The sequence below is a fragment of the Heliconius melpomene genome, chromosome 13 (assembly GCF_056956725.1).
Source record: "Heliconius melpomene rosina isolate 202511_hmr_F chromosome 13, ASM5695672v1, whole genome shotgun sequence".
Taxonomy (NCBI): domain Eukaryota; kingdom Metazoa; phylum Arthropoda; class Insecta; order Lepidoptera; family Nymphalidae; genus Heliconius; species Heliconius melpomene.
In genome coordinates, this window is record NC_140401.1 from 12,662,900 (window position 1) to 12,683,117 (window position 20,218).

At 31.9% G+C, this 20,218-nt stretch overlaps 1 protein-coding gene across 10 annotated transcripts in view; it reads right to left on the minus strand.

The window, feature by feature from the left end:
• Positions 1-20,218, minus strand: part of brat (tripartite motif-containing protein brain tumor) — a 349,175-nt gene that overhangs the window by 89,435 nt on the left and 239,522 nt on the right. For 6 of the 10 annotated variants that reach the window (XM_085196077.1, XM_085196081.1, XM_085196080.1 and 3 more), the window contains one exon: positions 8,169-8,241. The exons of the other annotated variants lie outside the window; for them this stretch is intronic. The gene's annotated coding sequence lies outside the window, so the exon portion shown is untranslated. The remainder of the gene's footprint in view (positions 1-8,168; positions 8,242-20,218) is intronic. 10 annotated transcript variants of the gene reach the window in all.

Below are 20,218 nucleotides of genomic sequence, written 5' to 3' on the forward strand. Positions count from 1 at the left end.
AGATAAATATACACAGTTATAGAATACATGTAAAAAAAGAGATCCAGTGAACAAAGGAGTTTTATATATATCTATAGAAAAGCAATTTGACATTAGCACTCTTTAGACGATCCATTCTTAGGCTCGAATCAACACGTATAGACAATAAATGATTGTATTTAGAAAATATATGAAATATGATCCTTTATATAATTTAATTGTGTTATAAATGTAGTATGTATAGGTATTTATTTCATAAGGGTTTTAGAATCTAATTAAAATAATGAAAGGTAACCTATATACTATCTAACTAAATATCGTTTTAAGACTTGAACATCTCACAAAGTATCAAATTTCAAAGGAATATTATGTTATACATAATTAAGTTTATATTACAATATAACATCTTGACTTTCATATTGAAACATTGATTATGTGAAAAATAATATATCTAGTATTTTTCTGGTTTTTTTTTAATGTAAATATGTTTAAAAAAATATAACGAAATATATACCTACAACGATTCATACTGTATTAGCCTAACTTATAAAAGAACATGTTTTCGGTGGGACAATATCAAAAGTAAGAAAAAATCCTACATGAAGTCTCCGTAGCCATCTGCAGCTAACTTTACAGCGCCCACGACTCATCGCCCGTACTGTACATTATTGACCACATATACTTCAAGAAAATCGAACAGGCGACCACCATCATAGACACCAACTACGAGTATCTCCTTACATAAGTCAACACACAAAATTAACAATGCTAATTAAAGACGAGTAATATTTCGTACACGCAACCGTGAATCTCGTCAAAGCTAAAGAGCTTACACAGTGTAATTAATATAATATAGTAACGTCTCGCGTTACTTCAATCAAGGAGTACACGCTTCCAGTAAAGTGGATATTTAAGAGTATTTATTAACATTTTGTATTTAATCTTAGTAATGTTAACTGTGTGTGGTAATAAGCTGATTTGATTTATAACATTTGGTAAGCTTCAAACTATATAAGGTAGAATAAACTGAGATTCTTATATTTTAGATGGCTCCTTCAGAAATGAGTACAGATATCTTAAAAACTATAGATATATTTTTATGATCATGGGCCATTGTAAAAAAAAAAAGTTATAAATATTTATTTATTTAAATTAGTTTCCGAGAAATATATGGAAAACAAAGTGATAGATATATTAACGAAATTTAGAAAACCTAGGTTGTAATAAATAACCCACAGGTTGTTTTTGTCTAGGATCTAAATCTACTACCAGAGCACATATGCCAAAGGCGCAAAATTCAACGGAGGTCTCCTTTTATCAAAATTTATAATATTTTAAACTACGAATTAATAATTAAATATTTTTAACTATTTTAAATATATGAAAATATGATACTTTACACAATTTATTGATGATGTTTAATACGTACAAATATTTCATAATATTTTAGGATAGCGTCATCTTAAGTAATGTTATGAAACATTAGCTCCAACATGATATATTAGAAAGTATATAATTCAAATGTGATAATATGCATCCATGTACACTCTACAGAGATGAAATCTTTACACTGTGTAATTAATATCTAATATCGCGTTACATCCAATCAAGAAGGTTTAAGTCAGCGTGAAATAGACGGGATATTCATAACGTGGCCAGACGTCCCAATTTGAACGGGACTGTCCCAATTTTCTCTTGTGTCCCGGTGTCCCGAAACATACCAACGGGACGTATGAATGTCGCGTTTTTCGGAATGACATGTAAATTTAGTTAGTCAGGACAAGTTTCTCTGCGATTATAGCAGTACGCTATTTTTAAAAAAAAAAAAAAAAAACGGAAGTTCTCAAGGAAGTTTCTAAAAAAACGAAAGCCACCCACCCTACAATGTCCCGTTTTGAGCCGACCAAAGAATGGTCACTTTAGATATTCAACACGAGTCTATTTATACACTATAGTCTATAATATGTTATAGAAATTATTATTGGAAGGAATTTTAATGAGTAATCGTTACGTGTAAATGAACTTGCATGACGAATGATGGTAATAGATAAAGTATGAAGTATGCTTTGCATGTGCTACCTTCTTGTGTTTTATAAATGTAGGTATACAATTTTTTTATATGTAAACACTTTGTGGTGGTAGAGTTAAGTGGAGAGTCAAGTCAAGTCAAATCACTCTATCGTTTGACCTTGTTAACAATTCTTATATTATTCTTGTATTTCAGGCTTCAGTATGGGCATAGTCGTATCGTCTGCGTTAGGTTGTAAGTAATAGATCATATTTGAAGGTGCACGTTACAAATTAATCAGGCAATCTAAATTCACCTCAGTTAATTAATAAAAGCACTTACTCCACAAGGTTCAGATTCAAACGACGACTTATACCGAAATATAAGCGAAATATTGATAAATTAACAGTAACTATCTTAGTTTAGAGAATAGTAGCTAAAACACTTAGAATTACAAGTAGGTACTCGATTCCAAATAGTGATGTATGTACGTTTTCAAACGTATATAAATATAAATAATTATTAGGTGTACAATAAGGTTACCTGTAAGAAATCACTAACAGTGATAAGGTCGCCTTTGCATACTACTCTATGCGCTAAATGTGTTTATTGTTATGTTTTACCATTTATTTATGTGTTAGTTTATATTGCTATTCCTATCTCTTTCGTAAAATGTCTTATTTCCACTATGTATGCAATAAAGAGTTTTATCTATCTATCTATCTATCTATCTATCTAGGAGTTTACTTTACTTTATTTTACAAATTTCAAGAATTTACACATGTCCATCACTCTCATATAGCAGGGTAGGCAGCGGGAACCTAGTGTTAAGATACTGTGTTCCTCATGAACAATTTTCAAGACATTGCATACTGAAAGGCAGAAGTCAACGCCGCAATTCGTGGAATCGAACCCACAACCGTTGCGTTGAATGTCAGACCTGTGTATCTGCGCCATGACGGCTTCAAAATAATATGTATATTTAAATGTATTATAATGTTTCTAGATATACACAGTTTGTCCTTGCTTGGTGGATAACTCCACATATGTATGTATATGTATCACTCAGAATTAAATATGCCATCTAGATACGGGAGTGTTTCTACCCGTGGCGATACGGGTGATACGGGTCTACGAAACAATTCATTCATTAGAACCCTTTTAAAGGAAGAACGCTCTTGATATTACAACTCAAGTGAAAACTCGCATGGATCATGTAAAATTATATAGCTTTATCATTTTTTTTTATTTTATTATAAAACTAGTGGACCCGAACGCGGCTACGCCCGCTTGAACTATACGAAAATTTATTAAATATATTTATGAAGTATAAGAATATTTTATCACAATTAAGTTAGCGGTTTGGCACTGATTGCGTAAAAGACAGACAGACAGACAGAGTTACTTTCGAATTTATGATATAGGTATGGATAATAAGTAACTTTTACGAATTCCATAGAAACTATTCTGCAAACTATTTGTAGCAAGTTACTTCGAACTACTTCAAAGTGTATTGTGGGGGACAAGTTAAAATTTGTTTAGGAATGTTTGAAAATTATAAGTTTTAGTTTTGTATCAGTTCGCGAAATACACTATCGTTTATTTGCACGACACCGACACGACTATTATATCAAGTTAAAGCAATAAAATAAAATAAAGTGAAATATTAAAGCGTGTTATATAATTTTAACGATGAAAACAGTGGCATAACTCTACGCCGCAGTATTCAACCAGAGGTAGCAAATAAAGATAATTAATTACTTAATGAACTCATATCACTTTTGCAGTCAGATCCTCATACTGCACTACACTACAATAGACGAATTAATATATTAATAACAATTAATTATCGTTTATAAAACCTAGACATATCAATTTCTAACAATTCCAAAATTTCTAACATGAAATATTTAATAAGTCGCCTACGTATTTGCAGGTTATATAGAAACACTGAAACCTTAAAATTGCGGGATAACGCAAGTTCTGGGAAACGGGATAAAAAGCGGCAGCCTTTATGTGAATACGCTCATTAATAATTCATATGTAATCCCTGAAGTTTGACCTGAAGTGTATTTTACGACAATCGTCTATGTTTTATACGTTTGGTGTATACCTTCTGTTAATAAATCTCTTGGATAGAGGTCTAAGACGAATTTCCTGAATAAAGTATGTGTTTTGATAAAATTCTAGTATATTTTTAAGTTTAATTTTGAATCATGTGGTAAAAAATACGCTGGCGCAACTGAACGCCGCGTTTAGTATTTTTCTTTTTATTTTTAACATATTATTTTTACTTATTATGCCAGTTTATTTAGTGACAAAACATTTGAATCCCAAAACAATATATAATATAAAAATATATACAACTCTAGAAATTTCTACAATTGTTTAAAAAACATTATATAACTGTATCAAAAAACGCATTTCCATGTGATACACCAATTACCTCGTCGATAATCGATTCTAATTCGATAGCACACTGCTCTTATCAGTGTAGATAACAGTGTTAATGTATGAAAGGCAATTTTCAAGTTCAACGGCCTTTCGATAAACACAAAGTTGCATAATATGCTCTTTGTACTGGGGTAACAGTCAGGCCATATGTTCGTTACGACCTCCTTTTAACTGACTTCGAGAGCGGTTAGTTTATATTTTATGTTAACTTTTTAATTGATGTTCATTAGTTGTTTTTTTATGAATAATAAGTTGTTTTTTTTTTTTCAAGTAAATAAGAATGAATAGCATAGCGAAGTACAGACCCTGCTTTAACCGAAAAAAGGGCATAGAGTGATTATCACATTTTTTTCTTTATCTATGCATGAAAAGGGACATTGGTTATATTATTATATACGAAAAATAGAAAAACGTTCCAGTTCTATAGAATGAAATACCATTTGTAAGGTCAACGGCATGCAATAGTCATATTTCACACAAACGCCTTGTCGAATGCCGACCCAAGAGATAAAACTATCTACATACTTTTGGACGGGAATATAAAAATGTAAAGTTTTCCTATCCTTTCAGTTTTATTGAATGACTGTTCTTGAAGAAGATATGAGGCTTATAATAAAAAAACGGCCAAGTGTGAGTCGGATTCAGGCGCCAAGGTTCCCGTACAAGGGCAAAATGTAACGTGGAAGTTTTTTGAGTTCCTTTTTTATGCATATATAGAATATTTTATCAGTTAAGGTTTCATAAAATAAGTCATACATATATACAAAGTAGCTTTTTAAACAAGATAATATAAGGATCAGATTTAATCTGAACTAAATTTCAAAGTAATTTACATATTTATATAAACCGAAATGGAAGATTAATTCACGGACCTAAGTTTGCAAATAGCATTATATTTTTAATTAATACTTCAAATAAGAGAACCTTATGAATCAGACATTTACATATAAGGTGAAGGTGATTTTGTTTTATATTATTTAAATATTTCATTGACCTGTTGCAAGGTTAATGAGTCTCAATGTTAAGTCGTGTGTTTGGTTCTCGTTGGTGACAAATATGTTTGATGATTAAAAATGTTTTTCCATATTGTATTTATTTACATAATATATTTTAAAAATCTATAAATATTTGTTTCCTTATTAATAATCACAAAAAATAATAATAAAGATCAAGTAAAAAGAATAAGAATTCTTCGAAGAGCATATATATGAGGGTTAATGACAGTGGACGTAACCAAAGAGGAATACAGACACCTTAGAGTTATTCACTTCCTTCTCTCTGCATACCGCGCCCGAAATAAAACATGTGAAATAAAAAAAATATACACCAACATAACCAAACAAAAATTTGAATAATTCAAAAGACGTTGAATACAAAATATTTTTTTTGCAGTGACAAAGTATTCTTACAATAGATCTACACTATAATTTACAAAAAAAAAAATGTCAAAAACGTCGTTTACCAAAATATTTCATAGCGAAACCCCCGAATAAGGGCGGACCTTCATTACCGCTCGACGTAAATACACAGTGAAACTTGGGAGGGAATTTTTTCATCAAAATTTGACTTAAACCATCTGTTCGTACTGGATTGGACAAATATTTGAACTCGCTCGGTTTTGCGTTAATTTGTTAGACTCGAGACATCTTGTACATCAATTTTTCATTTAAGGACGTCTCGTTAATTGTGTTTGTATAGAATAAGTTTTAAATTACGTAGAGCTAACAAGCGATACGGAAATTACTAAAATATCTAGTCTATATCAAAGTGACAGCCATAAAAAAGTAAGGAAATTATTTTTATATTTCATTTAACCAGTTTCACGCTTTTTTCCTCGTGTAGCAGAGTAGGCAGAGAAATCCTAGTGTTAGAAAACTCCGTTATACTTTTTACGTACGCTGTGATCGGCAGAAATCAATATTACCAGAGTTAATTTATACTATTTTTTTAAGTTATATAAGGTAGACAAAAATTATAGTAATATACATTACCTCAAACAAATCAGAATCTTTTAGAAACAATGCGTGTTGGGTGGTCTAGCACATTCTTTCTTGTGTGAATTGAATACACAACCATTATATTCTTATGTCAGACATTTTATGAATATTTTATAATATCTTACATATGTCATTGAAAATCCTTTGTTAAAGATAGAGGTATAACTACAAGATATTTTGTAGATTTTGCCAAAATATAAGCAGCCTAGACACAGCGCGAATTTCTCCCTTTCCCTCAGTTTACCCCGCTACATGCGGGATACAGCGTGAAGCTACAGGAAGTTTAAATGTTATCTCTAAATAATTACAAGGAAAGCTTCATACAACTAGCTAGTATCTATATAAGACTAAATTGGTAAAACTAAAGAAAATTACCCAAGACTTGGACTTGGAACGATGCCTGGCAAGTTTAGCGTCTTACCTAATTCAGTTACATGCGTTCAAAAGTTCAGACAAATGAAGCTACTGGATCTCAATAAAGGTTTTTTTTTGTATGGAAATATACAATGAAATATCTTTATCGTCGTCGTACAAAAGCACAGGCGTGTGGCTGTAAACGCAACGATTGTGGGTTCGATTCTCTCTTGGAGAATTAAAAATTTTTAATATTCCTTTCCTCACTCGGGCAACGAGGCTAAGTGCGTCGTTGAGTTCCGCCACTCAATTCGAATGACATATCGGGTCGACCTGGAATTCAAGACATTTCGAGTTGTAAAAATTTGAATGTAACTGGATTTGAACTAGCGACGTCCTAATTCAAATGTTAATATTTTTTTAAAAGGATTAAAGACGAGTTGTTAATAGTTATAATATGAGGCATATAACACAGTAATTTGTGTGTGGAATTTAATACAATAACAAGCAAATAATAATGGTAATATCAATATTATCTTAATTGAAATGTAAGACATGTTTCAACTAATATTAGATCGTGTTATTTGCATTTCTGTCTAATAAGGCTTAGGTCACAATCAACTAATAATATAATGCAATAGACGTGAATTACTACTATTATTATGATATTATTTTAATCTATACTTCTATACTATAATATAATAAAGCGGAAGAGTTTGTTTGTTTGTTTGTTTGTTTGTTTGAACGCTAAGATCTCTGGATCTACTGATCCGATTTAATATGTTTTTGTTTTGTATGAAAGCTGCATTCTTCAGAAGTGCTATAGGCTATATAATATTACATTACACATATGTACTAATAAATTAAAATACTTTCTAATTTGACATGCAATTTATTCTGCCATGTTAATAACAACCGTCGTTGCGAAGCACCGGTTTGCAAAGTTTCTTTGTTGTTTTAAGAAAACGTCACCCAAAATGAACTTATATTTTGCTATTTATCCTTATAAAAATAAATATATTATATAATATTTAATCAATATTCTTATAGTTCAAGCAGGCGTAGCCGCGTCCGGGTCCACTAGTATTAATATAAAGCTAGAACTAGTTTATTAATAAATTATTTTAAAATGCTTTTAAACTATCAGTTTTCTACACAATTTTTTTTCTACCCAGAGAGAACCTAGTGTTAAGACCGTTCCTCATTTTCTCCCGAATTTTCGAGCTATTGGGCATTGAGTGGCGGAACCCAACGCCGCACTTTGTCAGATCTGGTTATATTTCTTATTCTTCTATTCCCTAAGACTGACTTCAATAATGCGTGGTCGGATCACAAGCAGCTATTAATAGTTGTATATAATAATTCTCTATACGTACTTAATAATTTGCGGTTCTCCAAACAGCGTAGTGTAAACAGCGGCTCAGTCACTGTGCCCGTTTCAAAATTTACCTGAAACGCAGAAATAAACATGAGTACTTGCGGCGGTGGCGGTGGCGTGTGTTATATGAAAGGAATGAACTTGGGGAAGTAGTTTGTAGTGTTTTTAAGAAGTGTTTTAAATATTTTATTAGATGAAGATTATAACATAACTGGTGGTTGTTTTGGGTCGTGGAGCTAATTGCAAAACCAATTGATAGAATCAGCTTCACGCTGTATGCTACTCATATCAGGGTAGACAGATGGAACCAAGTGTTAAGATACTCCGTTCCTCACTTTCCGTCGAATTTTCCGAGGCATTGCATGTTGAGTGGCGGAACTCAACGCCTAGATTTTGTCTTGGTGCCAGAGCGATGAAATGAAGATATTCATAAATAATAATTTATTCCCCCGAGTGGGGGTCGAACACACAACCGTCGCGTCTGTGTCCCTTGCCTCTGCGCCACGACGTCAATAGATATAATATTTTTAAATAAGAAATTTCATTTTACATCCTACAGTTCTTTATAAACATAGTTACAGGCGAAAAATAAGTAAAAATATAAATATAAATTTATTTAAAAACGAAGAGCATGGTATTTGCCAATACTAGCACCTAGATAATTGAATTTGACGATACAACAAATACCTACAAAGTCATAACAAACCGAGATAATTATTTTTTGAAATATAGAGATTTCTTTAATTAAAAGATAACTAATAAACACAAGAATCACAATACCCCACGCTTAGTTCAAACCAAAAAAAATAATATTAATTAAGCTTTGTACCACAGATTATGAGTTTTTAATTTGTACATACATAAATGTTTGTTTGCGTAAATGTTTCTCCGTAACTCGCATATTGGACTGATTTTAATAAATGAGGCGATCCATCTTCGTTGCAAGTGTCAAAGCTAATTAATGCGAAAACTTCAATATACCTATATTATTTGTCAGAAATATTAAATTAATTTTAAATTCAATTGAGTACTTCGCTATAGAACAGCAGTAGGTACACAGTACACTACGTTCCCGAATTTCATCCAATTTTTCGCGACATGGCGTATCGAATAGCGGAACTTAACGCCGCGCTTGGTCTACCAGAAGGAAAACGAGAATAACATAAGAATTTTCTATTAATCAAGACTTTTAGTAAATTATTATTTTATGAACAAAGCTTATTTTCTACTTATTCCTTTCTATAATTCTATTACAAAAATCTATATTTACGTTACTAGTACTACATACTCGTATATTTACTATAGAATCTCAACAAACGAATCTAAAAGCTCCGTAAAAGCTTAGCATGCATTTTATAGTTTCCTTACATTAAACTCGAGATAAGATTTTAAAGCTTAGTTCAATAAATTGAATCAGTGCTTCTAGGGAATTCTCCTTCGACAGAACAACGCGTACAAAACTGGCCTTAGGACGTCGACAATAGGGTTATACAAAGTGTTATGGGGTAGACTCTAATGAGATTTGCGATGCAATGCTCCAGCTTTTAATATAAAATGATGAAAGGTTTCAAAAGGGATGGGGAAAATGTTAAAATGCTATGCGACGTAGGTCTTTTAGGTTTTCTCGTTATAATAGCGTTGTTAAGTAACGTAGATGGAAGTTTGTAACGTATTTTTTTTGTTTTAATTTGTTTAGATTTAGATAGATAGAAAACTAAAGTTAAGATATTCTGTTTTCTATATTTCGCCCAAATTTGAGACATCCCATGTTTCATCTTAAATAACACAATATGTGAAAAATATTAATAGTTCCCATTAGTTTATATAGGCATTCAGATAACCATTTCAACTACTAAGTTTGTAATAACACACACGACTTGTCCAAAAATACGCGAAATCTAAACAGTAATAAAAAAAGGCGAACGACGCAAAAAATTAAAGCCATAATCTGTCTGTACGGTGATTGAAATAGCATTTTCCTTTGACCGACATTGAGTCCAACTGCAATGTAAATAAAGGCGGTTATTATATGAAAATATATATTTAGTTCCAGTCCACGTGGTAGCGGCTACTCCAAAAATACACAGTGTAAACATAACATGTTGGAAATTAAACGAACACTTGCTCAGAACCATTAATAGATAAATAAACGTCTGTTTTAGACCTTTCTGTTCCGAAGTTACTTTTAAATGCACAAAAGTTTATATTTTCCCACAAAAACTTTTATTTGGAGCTAGTTTTGTTGTGTAGTGATTAAAAAATCTACTAAAATAAATACAAACTAACACAAGAACTTCTATTCTTCTATTTTGTTCTGTTTTTTTTTTGTAATAATATTTGTTTATAAAAAAAAGTTAGAAAATATTTACAATTTTTTTTAAGACCACTACTTCTTATTTTTAAGGCTCGAAATAGGCTATAGGCGAAATATAGAAACAGCAAATTTTTCAAATAATATTCATAAAAGTAAACACAAACATAAAAAGTTGTTGATGATATCATCAGTATCAGCTGTAAAAGTATTTCGTTATCATATCGATTATGATGATAACAGAAAGTCATTTTGACAATCATTCGACTTTTAATTTTGCGCAAATTATTGTAAGTAGGTACCTACTGTAGTTAGAAAGTATATAATGTTATTGCCACACAAATACCTAACCCAAAAAACATTCAGGGTATAGCAGGGTAGGCAGAAGAAATGTAATGTGAAAATAGTAAAAAATACACCATTTTCAAGTGTTGGGGTATTACATTGTGTTGTGTGGCGGAACTTAACGCCGCGCTGTGTACAGCACGAAAAAACATTTCATTCCCTCGAGTAGTAATCGAACATACAACCCTCACGTCTACATTCAGATGCTATGCTCAAATTATCGATGAATACCATACAAGATTCTCAAACATCAACTAATACTTCGAACAAACTAGAAGTAAGGTAATAAAAATAGAACACGAATGCATACAATGTGATCTTCCCCTTATAAGGATCTTGAACTTCACTCTTAACTTCTTTATAGCTCGGGCTAGGCTATATTTGGAGCAAACGTCAGCGGTGCGACGTAAAATGATAGATTTTGTTTTAGTTTCGTATACAGTTTCACGTTAATGCGCTGTAATGTTTGTTTAATTGTAGTTTTACTTGGAATTAGTTTTACTGAGTCAGTTTTGATAGTGTTTTATGTAATTAGATATAGGTTTTGGATTTAAAATATGTTTATTTCCGATATTTTATTTGAAGCTACAGTTATGGATAACTAACTGTTGTTTTTAAAAAAAAAATGCATTTTATGTATTTTATTTCAAAATGTTTTTTCATAATGATAAAATTATTAGTATTTTTTATCGGATTCATATATTTCTTTTTTCTACCTCTCTTTATTTCCCAAGTATTACGTCTTACGATAACGATACAGCTTCACACTAGCGTCAACATACACGGGGGTTCCCCACTATCTGCCCAGTTGTCAGAATATTGCGTATTAAGTGGCAGAACGAAAAATGGGAAAGGGAATTGTCTTATAAGGAAAACGGAGTGTCTTGGTGTAACTTCCTAGGTTCCTCCTACCCCCTGCGATGGAGTATAGCGTCAAGCTAAAAAATAATTTAAAAATACTTTTTATCAAGTAGGGATCGAATCCACAACCACAACGATAACATTATGGTAAACTACGCCTTTATGTAATATTTTTTTAATATTACAACACATAATAATGTCTATTCAGTCATCAAAATCAATTCAACACATAATAAAGCTAATCCATGTAAACAAATGGAATAATTATTAACAATAGCTAATTAAATTCTTTAATGAACACTATTTTACGTGTTTGACGTTAACGCCGGTCGGGCCCAAGTCACTTTGTCCATAATATATATTTTGTGTACCTGGTCTGTTATACAACTGTTACATGTTATAAGTTAGTGGTTATTCCGGATATTATTTAGGAAAGTTTCTATATATGTCACTATAGTCTCCTTTCTTATTGCATAAGGGAACGATTTTAATAAAGCTACTAAAATTATGAATTTCTTTTAAGAAAGTTGTCGTGGTGCAGAGCGGCATTGAATGCGACTATGAATTGTATTCATTTTCTAGGTCTGATAACAGGACAAAACGCGACGTTCCGTTAAAATTGGACGATAAGTGGAGAATGGAGTGTCTTACCACTAGGTGCCTTATAATATTGCTATCTTAGGCAATTTAATTCTTTTTATATATATTTATGACAGCTGCTACTTCAAATTTCAGCCGACGGAATATTAGTTAGTATTTTAGTACCTACCTTTATTAAATGAATTATTTATTAAGCACAGAAAGGAGTGAATTCGTCTTGAGTTCAGACGGAATGCGGAGAGTGGAATGTCTTGACAGAAGGTTTTCCCGTTTACCATGTTGTGCGGGATAAAACGTGAAGCACTTTATCCATTTCGACTAAATGTGACAGAAGTGTGAAAGTAAAAAATACAAACATTCACACTACGTGGGAGACCCACCACCTACACTTGAACCAGGGATGTCACTTAAATATAATGTACGCGCTAAGAAGTTGTCGTCGAGTAAATTTTCCTTAAATATTTATAACACGCTTATAAACTACATAATTAAAATGCTAATTCTTCTTTTGCATATAAACATACTATTGTCTTTCTTCTTCTTCCTGGCATTAATCTCGGCTATTACCAGGGTCTGCCTTCATACTACACTACATACTATTGTCTTTATAACTTAATAAACAAATAAATAAATAACTATTTTTTTATAAAGTTTACACTGATATAAAAATATAATATCGAACATATCTCAAGTCTCCATATAAATCTAAAGCACAGATATTACTCTCCATAATATTTAAAACAAAGTAACAGGCAACAAGACCTATATATAACATTAGCATCGTATTAAAGGCGTTGCACTGTAAAAAAACAAAGTCCGTAGAACCTTTGTTGTGGTGGTCAGTGCCTCGCAAAATAAAAAGACAAGTTAAAACGGGAGGAAACAGGTCTCTACGAACCAGTTTTACAAGTCGATGAGAACTTAAAACGACTCTGCTATACAAATTTAAGACTTAAATTCCTCTAAATAGGTGTATACTATGATTTAAAACATTTCGATTTCTTTGGAATTTTTATTCACGTGATTGTCAATTTTTGGGAGACTGTTTTCTTGGAAGTGGCCCGTGTTTTTTATACGTCTGCGTTTGTAGGGGTCATTGTGAAGGATAGACTAACTTAACTATACAAGTTCTCATATTGTTTATATATTATATAAAATAATAAATGTATTTCACAGATGTTTCTCCTATCTGGCCAGACAAAGGGTAGCGTTAAGTTACGTTACTACAGCAGTGAGTCTGTTTTCAGTTCAAGGTGCCTTAGCCTTATGATAAATACGTATTTTGCCAAATAACGCTTTAGGTTACTAACTTGCAACGTTATTATTTTAGGGATTTTTTAACTTTAATTCATCTTTCTCAAAATATTAAAACTATCTACGTACTCGTATATACAATAAAAAAAAATGAGCATATTCAAAACAATTTACCAAATATTATTTTGATGCACAAATATACATACATATATACATGATATACACATCTACATACCTGTACAAATATATATCTAAATACTAAACTCAATTGAATTCGAGCATAAATACAAGAATTTGCATATAAATACGCAGTAATTTCTCATTTAGCGATCCTTTAACCTCAAGGATCAATTCTAACTAGATCAGTCAACCTAAATCAACCCTTTCTGACCACCCTTATCTTATCGACATCGGCCTGTTTGACTGACTACGCACCTAAGGTATTTATTTTCAATTATAATTTAAATTATTCACGCTGTTAATCTTCGTTTCAGTTTAGAAATAGAATGTTATGTATATTTAGATAGAGATTTCAATAATTAAAATGTTGTAATTCCATGAGGACAGTTGTGGCGACTCTCACTCGAGGAAAAGAAATATTTAATATTGTTATTTCCTCGCTCCGATAACGAGGCAAAACGCGGCGTTAAGTTCCACCATTCAAAATTTGCATTTTGCCTTTAGAAATCTTAGCACTTTCAAGGTCCCTCTGCCTACACTCCTATATTATGCGAGATCACCAAAAGACAGCCAATGAATTGAAGCCAATGAATTCATGAATGTAATTCTAAGGAAATAGAGATGTTGGATCTGATTAACACCACACGTATTTATCTTTTAATGCATAATAAATTTTAATAAGTTTTTCAATTGTCGAAATATAATAATGGACCGACATCCGCACATTGAATCCATGGAATACTAAGTATTTGCTCCCATAGCTTCTACATCTTTTTGTATTAAAATTTTAGTCGAAAATGACGCTACATAGAGGACAATGGAGGACAATAAAGTATCCCTCATATAATTTGAGGAATACATTACAAAGCAATAAGTCTAGTGACTAATGACTAGACTCATTACATATTTATAACGTAGATGTATCATTATAGTAAAATGTCAAAAGTCAAAGTTAACAAGAAAAAGAAGTCCTTAGAAAAGGTGAAATTAACAATCCATTTTGTAAGAACTACCTATAAATAACCACTGCAGGCATCCAAGGACAGAAAAATAATCAGAAAACATATGGTATGAAAAAGAAATGCGACACATGCGACCAATTTAAAAAGATCTCCTTCGAGAAGGCAATTCTTTATTTTTTGTTCGTAAACAAGAAACTTCGCTGGTTCAGGCTGAACTGGTGTTCAGAACGAGTTTTAGTTGAGCCGTCGCGAGATCGTATTGGTTTATTTTGTGGGGTCTTTATTCGCTGGTGGTACAGTCACCCCAAGAAAAGGTCTCGTGGTCACTGACCATGAACAAGAATAGCTTGTACCTGCGCCGGCGCAGCCCTGACGTCATATATCATCGAACTTAGCCAGGTATAATTACGTGAGACCTTAAGTTTTTTTATATTTTTTTGTTATTTATGTATATCCCATATTATTAATGTAAATGAGTGAATTGTTTCTCATAATTTATATCAAAAGTCACGAGTTCATATCTGATGTGTTGTTATAATGCTGCTATATAAAGTTAATATTTAAAATATTGATTTGCTTTTTTTATACTTTAATAATATTATTCACATACTAAAAATATTTTAAGCATTCGCGCTGCAATTATTAGTTTCGATATTTCTATATATTGTTAATATTTTTTCTAAGCTTTACAGTATACAGCTCCACCATCGTTCGCATCGTCACTTACCACCAGGTGAGATAGCGGACAAATGCTTACCCATCTTCAATATAAAAAAAAAAAAAAATATCATGCATATATTAGGGTACCCAGGGGATGCCTAATGCAAATACTGTCATGTTATCAGAGCGAGGAAATGAAAATAATTCATTCTCATAAGTAGGAATCGAACCCACAATCGTCACCTTTACTATCTGACGCGACGGTTGCCGGTTGACGGTGTTGCCTTTTGGACTACCAGTACTTAGTGTTTATAAACATTCTTATGACGTTCCGATATATTATTGTACACTTCCGTTTACATAGCGGCGTATGTTTGTTCATTTAAGTTACTCATCGCACGAATGTATAAGAGCCATCTTATACGTATATAACTATTATGATAAAAAAAAAATCTTATACTCTTATACTTATATAAATAAATACATTTTATAATGTCATAAGGTAGTTTTGGATAGAGCTAAAGAGATGGCTGTCGTTTCCATCTTTTCTTGTCTTGTTGGAACACTGTTTTTTCTAATAAGAAGTTAGTAAAAATTATGATTATATACTCCAAACACACATTGTATTAAAATATTCAGCATGGGAACCTGTCTGTTCCTTACTTCCCGTACTTTTTGCCGTGCTACCCTTCGTCTACCAAAGCGTTAATAAAAATAAATTAAATATCATATCCAAGTTAACAATCGTCCCAGAATGGGAATCGAACCAAGAACCATCTCGCCGAGTCTGATAGCGCTGTCCCACTGCACCACGACGGCCCCAATTTTTCATTTCTCAACACTAAATATTTTTTGAAATATAACAAAAATATTACACGTTTAAGGTATCCCCTAACAAATTCACGTGCAAACGAACAATGTTCTTAAGAAATACAGGCACGGAACGGCAACGTAACGGATTTATGGCTGAACGAAATTAACCTAAAGGTGTCGCTAAGAGATTTATATGGCGGAAATGAGACGGGTATTTTTTAGGCTTTAATTTAGATTTACATTTAATTTAAGAAGCAGAATGATCAAAAGATGTTAAAGGTCTCTGGTTCATAAAGTTTACTTTTATAATTAAAAGTGATCAAACTCTACGTATTTTTTTGTTTTGTAGGGTTAAGATTGAAACAGTGCCCTAGAGTCTCCAGATTCTGCTTACAAATATGTCGCTAACGTTATGGAAACTCGCTGACTTTATATTTATCATATTGCAACTCAGCAAGATGGTAATACTCATATATGTATACCTACTTGTATGTAGACGTTTCCTCAGTTAGGTTAGCTATAAATCTAATTATATTAAGAAAATAGAAGAGTATGGATATGGATTCTGCTTTTCGCTTATGACCCGTTTAAATCTCTTTATTCCACCCGTTAAATTTGAAAAATATAAATAAAGCTTCACGCTATTTCTCACATGACCGGAAAGACAGAAGTAAACTACTATTAAGACACTCAGTTCCTTTATTTGAACCCAATTTTCGAGACATTGTATATTGTCTGGTAAAACATATGAAAATAATTTATATATAATCACTCTCGGTACGGATATCGAATACATAACACGACGCCCTCAAAATAACACATATTTATAGACTTTTACACTTCGCAATAAAATAATAAATAAAACATATTAGAGCAATATCAATTTAAACACCGTTTCTCTTATGGGGATATTCTAAATGGAGATCCCTATATAATATTCGTGTACAGTACACAAAAAAACAAGCAACAAACGAACGTTTTGCACGAGGACCGGATGAATGAATCGACGGATACGGTTATTTCGCATAATGAATTCGCCGAACGAAATTTCGTGGTTTCCGAGCAGTGTATATAGGTAATGTAAGGGCATTTTAAAAACGTATGCTTCAAGAATAATGTTATTGAATTAATTAATTTTAAATATCTTATCAGTATACGTAAATATACAAAAAAAAAATACAGACCAGGCGTAGTGCAGGGACACAAGCGTGTGATTGTAAACGCGACGTGTTGCGAGTTCGATTTTTACTCGAGACAATTCGGCGTCCAGAATTCGGCGGTAAATGGAGAATGTAGTGTCTTGGTTCCCTTTGCTTAACCTGCTGTTTGCGGGATACAACGTAAAGTTAAAAAAAAAATAACAATAATTTCTTTAAAATTTTATAAACTCTTCTACACTTTCACTAATAAATAAGGTTGATTGGATTTTCTTTTACAAATAATTATTATGAAGACGCGTATTTTACGTCATTCGTTTGTTAATTATCATCTTAATCAAATATCACCATAACGTTAGGTTTGACTGAATGAAAGAATATTAGGCAACACGTTTGAGCCGTTATCTAATATGCATAAAAACGAAAGTTGTGTTGTAAAGATAAACGAAAATATAGATAATTAAAAAAAAATATCGTAAATAATTTGTGACAAAAACAATGGCCACCGCCATGACGGCAAATACCTGTTAAGTCATTACCAAGCTATAAACCCAGTAGCTGTGACGGTGGAAACGTCAAATTCTATAGAAAAATTAACCGAACACGCCCAATGACAACGTCGAAACAAAGACTGCCCGCTCAGTTGATTAATAACCAAAGCGTTTGTACTGTAGCGGGGTAAAAAATTTAAAAAAATACACGTGGACCCAAAATCATGGGCTATTCATACCACAATAGGCCTAAAACGATGTCAGCCAGACTTTATTACAATGTTATAGAGTCTATCTTCTTAGTCCCATTTTTGGTATCCCGTTGAACGATCTTCGACTTTATTTTTAAGGGGGATTGTTCAATTTAGTTTGTTTTCCCGTTGGAATTCAACATGGCGTCAAAAAAGGATGGGGCTTGAAAAAATCATGGTTGGATGCGTGTGGGCGACTGCGGTCCCCATGAAAGGTTCTAAAGCCTATATTTGATATGGAGAAACTGTATATGACATGGTTTGACCATGCATTGTCTATGAAATGAGAACGTATTTCAGTCATTGCATAGACAATGCATATGTTATTATGTATTTAAAAAAAAAATGTTAACTTCGTAGAAAAAAATACTCAATATAAAACTTATTCGATTAAATTCGACGCTATTTATTCTGCTGTAAATATTAATGGTTATGCTGATATGCCAAATAGCATACATTTAAAAAGAGTTTATTTGAACGACTGAAAAATTATAGTAAAAGTAAAAAAAACATGATTGATTATTATTAACAGGATCAGGTTAATATGTAAATCTTATTTTAATCAATGTAAGATTTACATATTAACCTCAATAAATTCCATTTCGTCACATTAAAACGTCTACCATACAAATCACTTTCCACAATCAAAACTTCTATAAAGAGAAAAAAACTAAAGAACACAAATACCTCAAAGACAACCAAACTTGCTACCACCGCAATCAAAAGCGAAGACAATAGCCGATTAACATACTAGCTATGATTTTTCCATGTTCATCTAATTATAAACATAATATCGCATAACATTCACGTGGTGACATGACGGTAGAGAGCGTTGTTATTGTAACACGACGCTGTAACTAGCTACTATTTACAATTAAATATTATAATTAGACCGTAAATTTTCTATAAACACTAGTAGGTACTATTGTATTACATTATTATATTTTTTATCAAGAAATTATGGTTTAGTCTATATAAAAGACCACCAACTGATGATATTTAAGAATTTAGTTTTATTTTCTTTTAGTTTTTATTAATATCAATTTGTTACTTTACAGCAAATACAAATACTTATTTATACGCTTGAGCTCGAAGTAGCAACTGACAAGAGGGGGCTTTAGAGTTTACGTACTACTCACCTTTATTGCTCGAGCTCAATATGGCTAATCAATTATAATGTAATAGTAAGTTCAAAAAGTCGCTTTTATACAATTAAGGTACTATTTATTGTGGATATAGCAAAGCAAGTTCATAGAAAAAATATATTATAAGCGGTAAATATAACAATTTAAAAATAGACACTGGTAGGTCATTTACAGTATAACCAGTATAAACAAAAAATCCCTTAAGCGGACGATACTGGAACCCCATCCTTTGCAAGTATTAAATAAGTAATGTACACTTTTTTAGCTTAAATCACACTTTACCTTACTAGTTTATATAGTCTTGAATCTAGTGTCAAGACACTCCGTTCTTTTATTTTTCGTTCAAATTGCAGATATAGGATGTTAAGTAGAATTTAACGCCGCATTTTGCTTAGGTGCATATTTTAATCGTTAGTTTTTTTCAAAACAGTGATGAATCAACGGACTCCACTCTCCACTAATATCATACGTCGAAATATATGTGTTTTAAACACAAATATCCCATATAAACATTAATCTTTTCTTACCACATAGATAAAATTAACCTTCATTGAAATTCCTTAAACTACTACGGAACGGAATCCACTCTGTATCTATTGGAAACATTCTATGTGTCATGATGTCGGAAATATCTAGTTATTTACATCTTATTCGTCACTGCTATAGCATCACGTTTTATATGGAAAACAAAGTAACGGTTTATTTTATAAGACGACGTCAATGAAAAGGGGATTTATTAAATATTATGCACTTAACGGTAAAAATGCATTTATTGGTAGAATCTTCCTTAAATTTACTCAGCTTCGTTTGCATTGTTATTGATCATTCATTGGCATGTATTGTTTATTGATCTAATCTTTTTCTTATGAGTAAAGATTTCAAACTTTACAGGAAAATTTGATACGTGACTAAAAGTATAAAAATATATAAAGATTTAAAATATAAAAAAAACATAAATAAGGTCTTTGCACAATGGATGTGGCAGTGGTAAGATTACAAGTCAACGTACATTCCCAAT